General features: G+C 35.4%; 1 long non-coding RNA gene across 1 annotated transcript in view; it reads right to left on the reverse strand.

Moving 5' to 3' along the window:
* Nucleotides 1–12,537, reverse strand: part of LOC133522547 (uncharacterized) — a 50,582-nt gene continuing 38,045 nt past the window's right edge. Inside the window, exon 2 of the long non-coding RNA XR_009800074.1 lies at nt 1–115. This is a non-coding gene — a long non-coding RNA (uncharacterized LOC133522547). The remainder of the gene's footprint in view (nt 116–12,537) is intronic.

Raw genomic sequence — 12,537 nt, forward strand, 5'->3', positions numbered from 1 at the left:
TCAACCCTTTAGTGTGGAGTGTCGTTAGATATATCTTTCAAAACTAATACGGCCCGGCCGTGGCAAACAAGCATACGGCCCGCCTGATGGTAAGCAGTCTCCGTAGCCTATGTACCTTCTAAAAGTACCTTCAGCACCAAAGTACCTATCATTAATTATAAAGTACTCATAATCAATACTTTGTAACAAATACGCTTCCCCCGCATAAAATATTATTGGCAGCTTCAACTTTTCGAATCCCGAGTTGTACTAAACCATGAAATTAATGCCTCGCCGAAATATGGACAGGTCCATTTTAATGTCCAACTTTTACCATTACTCACAGCGACGCAGCGCAGGTTATGAGTGGCTCAATGGAAGGAAAGTTTCGATTTATCCTTTGTCTCTACCCGGCGTGGTGTTCACAAACCTTAATATTGTATTTTATTTCAGCTCCGAGTTTCTATGAACTCTACTTTCCCGTGTTATTTAATTACATTATTAATCCTATTAACAATTTTAAATATGTTAATGTATATTTTCGGGGACGGATGTAAAATTTTATTTTATATTGATAATAATGCATACTAGAAAGTAATATCAGAATCAAATTTCGAATGCCACACTGGATTTGAATGATGTCTCATTCATCATTTTAACAAAGCGATTTTCTAATTATCTATTTGTACATATATAAAATTTGGATTACTTAACGTTTTATTAGAGAGCATTTTCCGAAACTTAAATCTTATACCTTTAAACGAGCAATTCTTGTATATATATATATTATATTTCCGGGATCTCAGAAACGGCTCTAACGATTTTGCAGAAATTTGGTATATGGGGTTTTTTGGGGGTAAACAATCGATCTCGATTAGTCTTATGTTTGGGAAAACGCGTGTTTTCGAGTTTTAATGCGTTTTTCTTTCGACGCAGAATATGGTCGCTAATTTCGTGTTGCCGGCCACTGTCCGTCTGGTCCAGCGGGTTAAGACGCGGACTGCTAAACGAGTGTTACGGGTTCGAATCTCGCCCGATGACTAACTTTTTTTTTATATGTTCAAGTTTATATATAATTTTTTAATTTTTATTGTTTTAGACAAGTTTAATTTAGTAAAAAAATGTAGTTAAGATTATAACCTATACAACACCATATTACAATAAATATTTATAACCGAGCAAAGCTCGGTCGCCCAGGTACTTTTATTTTATATGAGCATGAACTGAAATGAAATTTCGTATAAAGATTATTTTTTTATAAATTACCTATATCAATCAGATTTACGCATGCATATCCATCTGCATATATCTGCGAAGAAATTCAAAGGTGTATGTGTGGCCCACACGGCATTGTGCAAACGTTGGAACTATAGCCGCGCATGAGATGCTTGTGCCCATCAGTGGGACGTTTATAGGCCGAATTATTATTATTAATGCAAAAGTAACAGCTTCATATATCACCTAGAATTTTTGTAACACATGAATCCCTGTAAGTATGATACAAAAAATGTAGGTAACAATAAATTAATTATAATTATGAATATTACTCGTTTATTATAGTATCACCTATAATTTTCGTCTAATTATGATATATATAGTCATATAGTCTTTCTGAAATTAGGGTAGTTCCCCTTTGGCTGGATGTCTATTAATCAGTCAATTCTTAGGCCCTCTACAATGACAACGCCCTGCTGTATTTCTTCTGTGTTCTGAAATCACGTCCCAAATTTATTTCGACTAATCAAGTTCTCTAGGGAGCAGACTCAAATTAGTTTAAGTAGTTATAGAAAGTACTTACTCCCCAAAAACTCCAACTTTGTGTCCTGGCGGGCAGTATAACTATATTGAAGACGGGAATACACTTTTTTTTTTAATTGATTTATTCCTTTTAATATGTTCTATTATCATTTTTCTAATTGTCAATGCATAGTTAAAGAATTTGTCGCATAAAAAAAAGTTTTTATTGGCATATAATATAAGCTCGTTTCCATACCTTTGCCATGGAATGTGTAAAATCTTTCCATAACAATTTTATGTATAATCCTTTTACAAAATCTAATTTGTTACGAAAGTAATTTAAAACCTAGCACTGATTGATCAAAGCTGTAACAATCAAGCAGCGTCTATCTATAAATTTGTCATAAATTTGAATAATTGAACATCTAACAACGTCACCATTTTGAAATTAAAGGTTTTCGTCAATGCTATTAATTTCGTATTGGTCTTTTTAAATAAGTACAAACAAAAGAAAAGCTTGTTATAAAGACCAACAACGTGAACTTTTAACTTATTGAGCTTTGTGGAATTCATAATCAGTGGTTTTTGTTGTTAAAAGTTACGCAGAAGGGGTATTTCAAAAGCCGGCGTACTTTCTTTAATTATTCAAAATCTTAATCGGGTTTTGGATTTTTCATTGGAAATTAAAATGGTTCGAATGGAATGTTGGTAAAAATTTCCAGTTCTTAAATTTTATATTTAATTATTTTATGAAATAAAACTTTGCCTAAATGCGCAGTGTTTTTATACGAATCCCTTTTTATATATTTTTCGACTACGCTACCGGTTCAGGGCCAAATTGCTGAAAGAATATATTATTTGCTTCGATTGGAGAAACCGGAGCTAGTACTTTGACAAGAAGGTTATTCGTAATTGATCTTAAATAGTACATAATTATTCTGAAACGTTGCGAACATAGTTTTTTTTGTTTTCAAACAAAGTAAGCATTAGGTTAGGTACTCGGTAAAGGTAAAAAATAGGTAACTGGTAGGTATCAAGTCAGATTCAACTATCTCGTTCCTGATTGCCGCGGAAGTTGGTGGTTCTTTGTCTTAACTACTTAGTTATCGCAAGTGTACTCTAGCGTACTTTAATTCTTTCGTGGTTTGATGTACCTACTTCGTGTAAAAAACAACCTACACCCGTACCATGAATCACTGACAGTATCAAAACTGACATAGACGCTATCGAGAACGTAATTTACTTTCTATACATCTCGCTCGCACTTATATACGAGTACGAGCGAGATGCATAGAAAGTAAGTTACGTTCTCGATAGCGTTTATGTCAGTGCCGAACTGGTGGTAGCCACACTAATATTCGGACTTGATTGCGAAAACAATATAAAAGTAAATTCGGCTCTTGTGCCATGCAAAACAACCGGCTTAAGCCAAAACTAATTACACTCACAGTTCCTTTTTTTACAGAGATGTCTATATTTCCCTTGATCACTACACTTTATAAAACAATGTCCCCCGCCGCGGCTGTCTGTGTGTCTGAATGTTCGAGGTTAACTCAAAAACGATTGAACGGATTTTCATGCGGTTTTCACCTATCAATCTATCAATAGAGTAATTCCTTAGAAAGGTTTAAGTGTATAATGTGTTAAGGTTTAGTGCACCCGTGTGAAGCCGGGGCGGGTCGCTACTTACCTATAAAATGAAACTCTATATGTTCAGTTCAGTGTTAAAGTGTTTAAATTTTAAAGTCTCAACCAGTATTACCTACGTTCTGACTTGAACTTAATGACTGAACCAGATTGTATGTCTTATCTAATGGCCAACAAGTTCATTTGAGAGGTTGTAGGTCGGTAACGATCTATTTTCAGAAGCAATTAGTTAACTACACCTACAATTGCATTCAATTGGATTGAACTAGCTATATCGTGTAGCTCGACAGCACCTCGCCTGCCTAATTGTAAATGAACTTTATGTTCCAAATATTAAAGTTTATTTATGCAACGCAAACATTTAAGGGGGATGAGGTACTAATCTGTGGTTGTGTAATACCTATAGCAACATTTAGTTAAGCTCCCTGATTCAATAGATATGAGTCGTTATCTAGGCCTAATTACCGACAGCTGCCTCTAGTGAAGGAAGCCGCAGTAGAATAATCCCAGTAATTTCTAGTTTTTTTTTTTTTGCGCACACTAAAGTGAAAGAATATTTCAAACGATTCTCGGAGAGGCTTGTTAAGATTATTAAGACATACTTCATAAACTTATTTCATTATTACACTCTGCACGCAAGTTCTATGCGGCTACCACCAGTCTGACATTGACATATACGCCTGACGCTGCTAAGGCAGGAACTGGTCTGTTCTTCAATCTGCACAAGCAGGGGAGCATCGCTTCGCTTGCCATGTATTAATAATAACATGTATTCACGTAATTATAATATCTGTTAGAGGACCAGACGTCTACAATAAACTACCCAATGACTTAAGGCAGATTGAGTGTGTCTCAACCTTTTAAAATAAATTAAAAATATGGTTAACTGCCCAAGCTTTTTATGACATTAACGAATTTCTTAACTTCCAATGTAACACTTTTAGATAATGTAGCTTCACTTCTGGATGTTTCAGCCCAGGACCGGGATAAGTGGCGTACACGAAGGGCATATGCTCAGCAGTGGGCGACTGGAGGCTAAAAATGATGGTGATGATGAGCTTTAATAATATTAATGTATGATTAAAATTTTATCCGAATTATAATAATTTCAAAAACACATTTTTATTTTTATTTGTATTTGTATCCTTTTATTTTAATGTAATGTAGATCAACTAAATAATTGTTAGTTATTTACTTAATTTCACCTTACTTAATACTGTTCTTGTGCAAAGTATTTTAATTGCTGTCATGTAAAATTCTTATATTTTACCAATAAACGAGTATAAGTATGAATATGAGTATTCGCTCGCCCAAAAATATTTGTAGCTTACGGCCTTAGATACACTTGTAAGCTTTACTTACGTAAGTAGAGACTCAGCTATGTTACTGAATGAGAGATGAATATCATTATCTCATTCTAACAAATAGCTTTGTCCCTACTTATGCAAGTTTCTTAGGGAAAGTTTCTGTCGTACTAGTAACTCAGGTGGTTTTTAAATGCTGCACACATTTGTACACGTGGTAGGCCATAGAACACCAATCTACCTTAGACAACCCAATTACAGTCAACTTCAAATCCACTGTAAAGGCCCAAGTAACAGCTACAACCGCCTTCGTATGAGGGAACTGTAGTAGGTACTGTTATCGCTTTAATGTGGAACTTGCCAACCGTATTAATCAACGTCCGTCACATGACTGGGATAAGGGCGTCCACGTCTTAACCGGTCGTGATAGGATATGTCTTACTGATTAGTGTTTACTCCTCTTTACTACTTTGCGTCGTTAAATAGCGATGAACATTAATGATACCCATCCATATAATAGAGAGAAATTGGCAAAATGTCAAAGGGCAATGGAGAGAAGTATCCTAGGAGTTAAGCTAAGGGATAAAATCTCAAACTCAGCGATAAGAAGAAAAACCAAGGTTATGGACATATTAAGCCGGATAGACCATTTAATATAGGGGTGGAGAGGACACATGCTTAGATGCAAATTAAACAAATGGAGCAAGCAACCGCGAGACTAATGCAGGTCCTTTGACACTAAACTAGTGCACCCAAGAACTTAGAAGAACTGAGAAAGTTATTGTCGAAACAAATTTTTGAATAAAGCCAAAAGCGAATTATTAAACTCTTACGAGCCATGGTCCTAATACGTAATAGTCGTAATAAACTTGGAATAGAATGGAGTTGCATTAGTTTTGTTTCGTTCGATTTTAAAACAAACCAAATTCAATCCCATTTTCTTACACTATCTAAATAATTACTTATTCAAATTTTACTGCCAATTTTACTTGCGTGCGATTCCAAGTACTTCTGATGAAAAGTGATTCAAAGTTGTCATCAATTTGATGAGCGCCTGACTGCCGGCGTGGTATTAACAAGTGAAAGCCCAGAGGAACGCATGCTTTGAAGAGGCTGACAGTCGCCAACGGCTTGAGCATGATATTTAAATAAGTCTTAAAAACATCATACCGGGTGTTTCCTGTAACACGAGCAAATCATTAAACCATATATTGTACTCCTAAAACGATATAACTTTTGATTAATATCATCATTCGCTTGCCCTGATCCCATTCATTTGGAGTCCGGGCAGCATGTCTTTTTCTTCCATATCTTTCTGTCACCCGTCATCTCATCGTTCACTCGCGTTCGTTTCATGTCATCTCTCACACAATCCATCCACTTTTTCCTAGGTTTTCCCTCCCTCCACATTCACTCGTAATACCTTTCTCGTCACGTGTCTTTCATCCCTCTGCATCACATGCCCATATCACGCTAGGCGATTCGCTCTTACTTTTTCTATTATGGGTGCAACTTTCAGGCTTCCTCTTATATACTCATTCCTTATCCTATCCATTGTTATCACGCCACACATCCATCTTAACTTTCACTTTTCCGCTACATGCAATCTCTTTTCATCCGTCACTTTTAGGGCCCAACACTCTGATCCATACATGACGACAGGTCTTATGATGGTAATATCAATATCGCCATCGCACTGCACGAGTGAACCGAGGTACTTGAAGTCGAAGCAGACCGGCAATGTAGCGCCATCGAGGTCTATGGCAGCGAAACCGGAGTGACCGCCGAAATCGCAGAACATATGTTCAGTTTTAGATCTGCTCATCTTCAGGCCATTCATAACTTTTGATTAACAATTTTAAAAAATTATGAATTATTAAGATTTTATATTTTTCATATAAATTTAATATTATTTTCAATGTACGCTGTCATGAGTGTGTTTGACGTTGCTTGTCACGCTTTAAACGTAACAAAATTCGCAATACATTGCGTCTTAGAATTAACTTCAATGTGAAATAAAAATTAAAACATAAGTTATTTTTAAAAGTTGCTGAACAAATGTTGGTGAGTTTGAGGAGTACAGCCTACAGTTTAATTTATTGCTCCGGTTACAGGAAACACCCGGTATAAGTATTTATTTACTTTATTTATCATTATTTACTTAACCTAACATTTTTATGCAGGTTGATTTGACTGAAATATTAAAAATTAACATGTATCCAGGAACTATAAATTAATACAGTTAAATAAAAGATATGAAGTGATAATAGGATTATGGTTGTCATTTAAAGTATGAGATTACGAAGTAAGCGCATTATAAAGGTGCGTAAATTGGTTTGTTTACATAATTCACAATTTCTATTGAACTCGACTCGAATTAAACCTTTATCTATCACTTGCATCTTCAAGATTTTGTCGGCATACAATTCGTTAAAATTAACAGTATAGTTTTCATGCTATTATCTGACGCGTTTGAATAACAAAGCGCTAATTTTAAAAACAGACTCTTTGTCAAAATTTGCACCCATTTCAAAGTATAATTGGAAAAATACAAACGAGTATCCGCGAATTTCATTTGACTGCCGTTATCCGTTTTGTCGTAATAAAATATTCATACGACGGACGAATGGATTCCGCAGGTGTTAAAATTGTTTTTCATTATATTATTGGAATTGGTTTTAAAGCATTGGTGAAGGCAAAACTTCATGCTGGTTCAATGGAATGTTTTGGCTGTAGGTAGTTCATTTTTATATATTTATTAAGTTTTTTGCTGCAAAACCTAGCGATATACATACAGGTTTCCGTTGCCTTTATAATGTATTCGATGAAAATAGTTATAAATAAAATATATATTTACATGAATGTACTCGATTGGTGTAATTCCAAGTTCCCAGTAGTTTTCGGTACGCCCGTTAATAAGTATAGATCATTTTGAGCACTATGTTCCCTTACCTAATTCTGCCGTTGTAATATAGCGGAGAGTCGCCTATATCTTATTATTTTTTACTTAAAGGTCAATATTTTGTTTTATGGGTAGCAGTTTGTGTTTGAATTAATATAAAAGTTCAGTAGCTTGGTTATATTACCTATATATGAAGATAGCATTTTGGGATTAAATTAACTTTGAATATCATATTAGTGGACGAGTTGGTTAAATCGTACCATCCACATCAAAGTTGTATCCATTAAACGTTTTGTTTATTGCTTACTGTAGATTTAAATATCAAATATTTACTGCCAGACACTAAAAGTAGGTCGTTTAATGAGAAATTTATACGTGATATGATTAAAGCAGTGGTACAATATAGACGAGCTAGTGGTGATTAAAAAATGTATAGAGACCGGTGTGACCAACATTTTAAAAAATGTGTATTTAGGTAATACACATTTTTTTTAATAGTAATAAATCGGTAATAAATATAATAACTGATTCTAATATCTTATAACACTTACTATATACATCTTTACAAGTAAAGATATTTGCCTAGATGGTGTTTGAAGATAAGTAAGGTCAAAAAATACAGAAAAACCTCGAAAACCACGAAACTTTTACTGACCTATAAGTCCCTTTGCTGGACCACAGTCTAAGAAATCCTTTAGGTGGTTAGAAGGTTATCCATTAATTACTGGACAGTTGGACACCCAGTACATATAAAACGTAAGCAACCACTAAGAAGCAATTCTGTCAAAAATTGTGTTATTTTAAGATAGGAAGTTAAAACTTCATAAAAAGGCCTTTTATTGTATGTAAACATTTACTTCTAGCATTTTTGAAAACTTTTTTTTTATGGCTTGAATGTTTCTATCGGGAACAAACAATTTTTTGACTCAGGGAACTTGAAACTTTAAAAAAGGCATTTTATTAAATCCAGGGAAAGTGATTTCAGCGTTTTCAATCATTCATCTCCTAAGAGGTTAAAATGGGGTTGAATATTTTTATCCGATATGAGTATATTTTTTGAGCGAGGTACTTGTCACACTCGCAGAAAAACACAATATTAGATAATAAGAAAAGTGATTTCAGCGTTTTTAAACTTTGTCCAAAGTGTTCATAGTATATACCTTATAGGCAACATTTTTTAGTAAGGTATTAGAAACTTCATAAAAATGCATTTTATTAAAATACAACAAAAGTGATTTGAGCATTTTTGAAAGTTCATCCGCTAAGAAGCTAAAATGGGGTTGAATTATATAACGGGACTTGAAACTTCAAGGAATTAATTTTTTAAAAAAGAAGAAATGTAATTCCAGCGTTTTAGAAAGAGTATCCCCGAATGGGTTAAAAGGGGTGAAAGTTCGAACGTCGAATATTTTTTTTTCACGTCAGCAGCTCGAACAAGGGTATTTTGCTGCTCAAATACAGTGAGCAAAACCGCATTTTGCTCACCGAGTGAGACAAAATAACATTCAAGTGACCTTTAGATTCAAATGTCATTTCAACGTGCGGGGCCTAATACAAGTTCGAAATATTTGGATTCTATTGTTTTTATCCCTTTCACGTCATTAGCAAAAAGAAAGAGACAAAAAAAGTGCATACGTAATTCAACGGTATATTGACGGTTTATAATAGACCCCCGAAATAAGTCAGACCGCGTCGTTCCAAAACACCCTACGAGTCTTCATTCGTAATAATTAATTAATGAAATAAAAGTTTAAAATTTAATAAAAACACCATATTTTACGTATTTTACAATACAATCAAAACAATGAACTTATACAAATTTACGCAATTGTTACGCAGTAAATAATTCTACTTAACTACTTTTAACGAACTTTACTATAGTTGACAAATAGTAGTATCCGCAATTCGGACCGGATCTTACAAAGTTTTTTTTTTACAAAAAAAAGTTGTCGATTGAACTGTTTATTGATGTTCGTTAATTCATTATTTTTGTATTATTTTATTGAAATTTCTTTCGTTTTGTTTTATTGCGGTAATTAAAGTTAATTATTAGAATACCTTCAGAAAATATGAGTGAAATAGTGATCCGTCCGTCTGGATTAAATTTTTTCAGGTTGTATTTTTTGATGGCTGACTGACGTGAAAATTTTTGTGTACTACACGAGATCAAAGTTATTTACATCTCGTGCGCTTTTGAGTCCCTTACTACGCTCAAGATTCTAAATTAGATTCACTCGCTACGCTCGTGAATCTATTATAGAATCTTTCGCTTGCACGGGACTCAACACAAGCACTCGAAGAAATATCAAACTTTGCTCTCTTGTTGTACAAATAACTATTGTCAGGGACATGACACTTCTTAGAATGACATTGTGACAGACAAATGTTAATTATGCGTTGTCAAATTATTAAATAATATATTCAACCCAACTGCTATTTTTTTTGCACGTGATTTGTGTAGAATTACAAAGACACAAACGAGGTTGCGGGCAACAGCTAGTAAATATATTTAAAACAAATTGGGAGCGTGCGCCCGCTTACTCTAATAAATGGTGCAGAGGTCTACACTCCGCACTGATACTGAAATTAGTATTGATATTGGTGTTGAAAATATGCGTCTCAAAGATAAAATCTGAAATCACAGGCGACCCCGAAGCTAGCTGGTTAATTAAGCGTAAAATACAGTTATTTCCCGATGTCCCGGTCCATTTGCATTTCTATAAGGAAATTATGCAAACGAATCAATAGAAGTCCCAAGAAATTATTACATGAATTTTCACGCTCCGCTATTTTACTTGGCGAACTTGAAAACACAAACAACATCCGAAATTTGTTACGAAGTGAAATGTTTGCGAATTTATTATTCCAGTATTTAGTCCAGCTTGATAAGATCCTATTTTCATTCATTATTTATATCCATACTAATCTCAATATGTTCCTAAACGAATTTATAATTATTTCAAAGGTTCAGAAACAATTACAAAGATTTATAAAATTCTCCACTTTGCACAAATGAATAAAATAGTACAAATGGCGTACTTAAGACTAGGGATTTTTTGAAATTTGTCAAGTAGAAAGCTACAAAAAGCTAACAAAGTAGCTAGCTTTGCAAGGCTACTTTATTTTTGTATATCCACATATCCACCCACTAGGTGAGGGAGAGGGAACATCACAGACCAAATCCTACACAGTCGGAGCCATGGCTCAGTTAATCATATACACACTCTCTATCTTTTATCATGTAGGTTGAACGCTATGATCAAATAAGATTTCTAAATATAATTGTCTAATATAATCAAGAATAGAGGTAGGTATACTCGTAAAAGATGGACAGCGTTTTGTTTTTTAATTGGAACTGGGACACTTTAGAAAATTCGGCTATTATGGTAAATTTGTGGACTGGCTCCACAGCCTATGTGGCAATAAAGAACAGCACAGTACTTACCGCTCTACACCTCATCTCCTGGGTCTTCCAGGTGATAACTTTGAGTACGGTCTTCACTTCGAAGGTCGTCCAGCTTGGCTTGCATGTCAGCGCGTGTGTGGCTCAGCAGGCATAGGTCATCGGCATAGTCTAGATCTTCTAAGATGTTGGAGAGTCTCCACTCTATTCCGCGGTGCTTGCTCTCAATCGTGTGCTGCATGATGCCATCGAGAACAACAAGGAAGAGGAGAACGAAGACACGCTTTTCGCACACCTGGATTCACTGGAATATCCTCCGAGACGAGGCAATTAAGCGTCAATCTACAAGAGTAATTTTTATAGATAGCCTTTATGAGGTTGATGATTTTCTCGGGGACACCAATTTTACGCATTCAGTTCCAGATACAAGCCCACCTTACCGTATCAAAAGCTTTTCTGAACATTCACTAGCCTGTTGAAAATATTATAAAACCTGATCCATGGACCCGTACATGATCTGTGGGGTCGATCTAGTCCTTGCTCTTTGCGTATGAGAGGTTCAACGGCATTCAACAACCTATACAACATACACAGCAGAGCACTTTAGAGGGGATCAAAAGCAAAGTAATGCCTCTCCAGTTGCTACAATCGCTGAGGTCTCCTTTTTTTTGGCACGGTGATGAGAAGTCCCTTGTTCCAGTCGTCCGGTAACTCTTCAGCAAGCCAAATGCTATTCAAGAGTGGTGTTAGTGCATTCATGGTGGTGGGCAGGTCAGATTTTAGCATCTTGTTCAGTAGGTGGCTGTCTGCGGGTGTGCTGTCAGTGCTGCGGTCATTGGGGACACGGAAGATATCCTCAAAATGCTCACGCCAGCAATCTATCGCTGTCCCTCGGATGTCACAATCAGTTGGCCTTCTTTGTCTTTTAGGGGTTTCTTCTTATGCTTCTGGTTTCCGGCTAAGACTCTTGTTGCTTTGTACATCTCCCTGAGATTACCGGAGGGCGGTATCGGCAACACCATCTGTCCAAACTCGCCCATACCGGGTACTACGGTAGATACGCCTGCGGATCAGACGGTATTGCAGCCTCAGGTCCTCTAGTAATATCGCGTCGCTGGTCGCCAGTTCATCTGAAGTTCATCTTAAAATCCTTTTCTTTCTTCGATGAGATCCCAAGTCTTCTGTGACATCCAGTCTTTCCGTTTGTGTGTTTTTAGACCGCTGGTTTTACAGTGGCTGCTCTTAAATACTAAGAATTATATTACACAAATGTTATTAGTATTTTCTGTTTTTTAAGCAGAAAAGAACAATATGATTTATTTTTTAATAGTAGATAATAAAATATGATACACCTTTGTACCAGAAACTGACAATGTTTGCTATTCGAAATATTATTTTGTATCAAGAATTTGTGTAATTTCTTCTCAAGTTTGTTTATATTCGTGCGAAATGGTAACCGAACTTGAGTAACGTTACGTCAAAACTTTGTGAGTTCCAAGCACTGATCCATTTTATTCGGCGGATATGGATAGGTTCACAATCATATCCGATTCTTTCGAACAAAA

The sequence above is a fragment of the Cydia pomonella genome, chromosome 11, assembly GCF_033807575.1.
Source record: "Cydia pomonella isolate Wapato2018A chromosome 11, ilCydPomo1, whole genome shotgun sequence".
In the NCBI taxonomy this organism is placed as follows: Eukaryota; Metazoa; Arthropoda; class Insecta; order Lepidoptera; family Tortricidae; genus Cydia; species Cydia pomonella.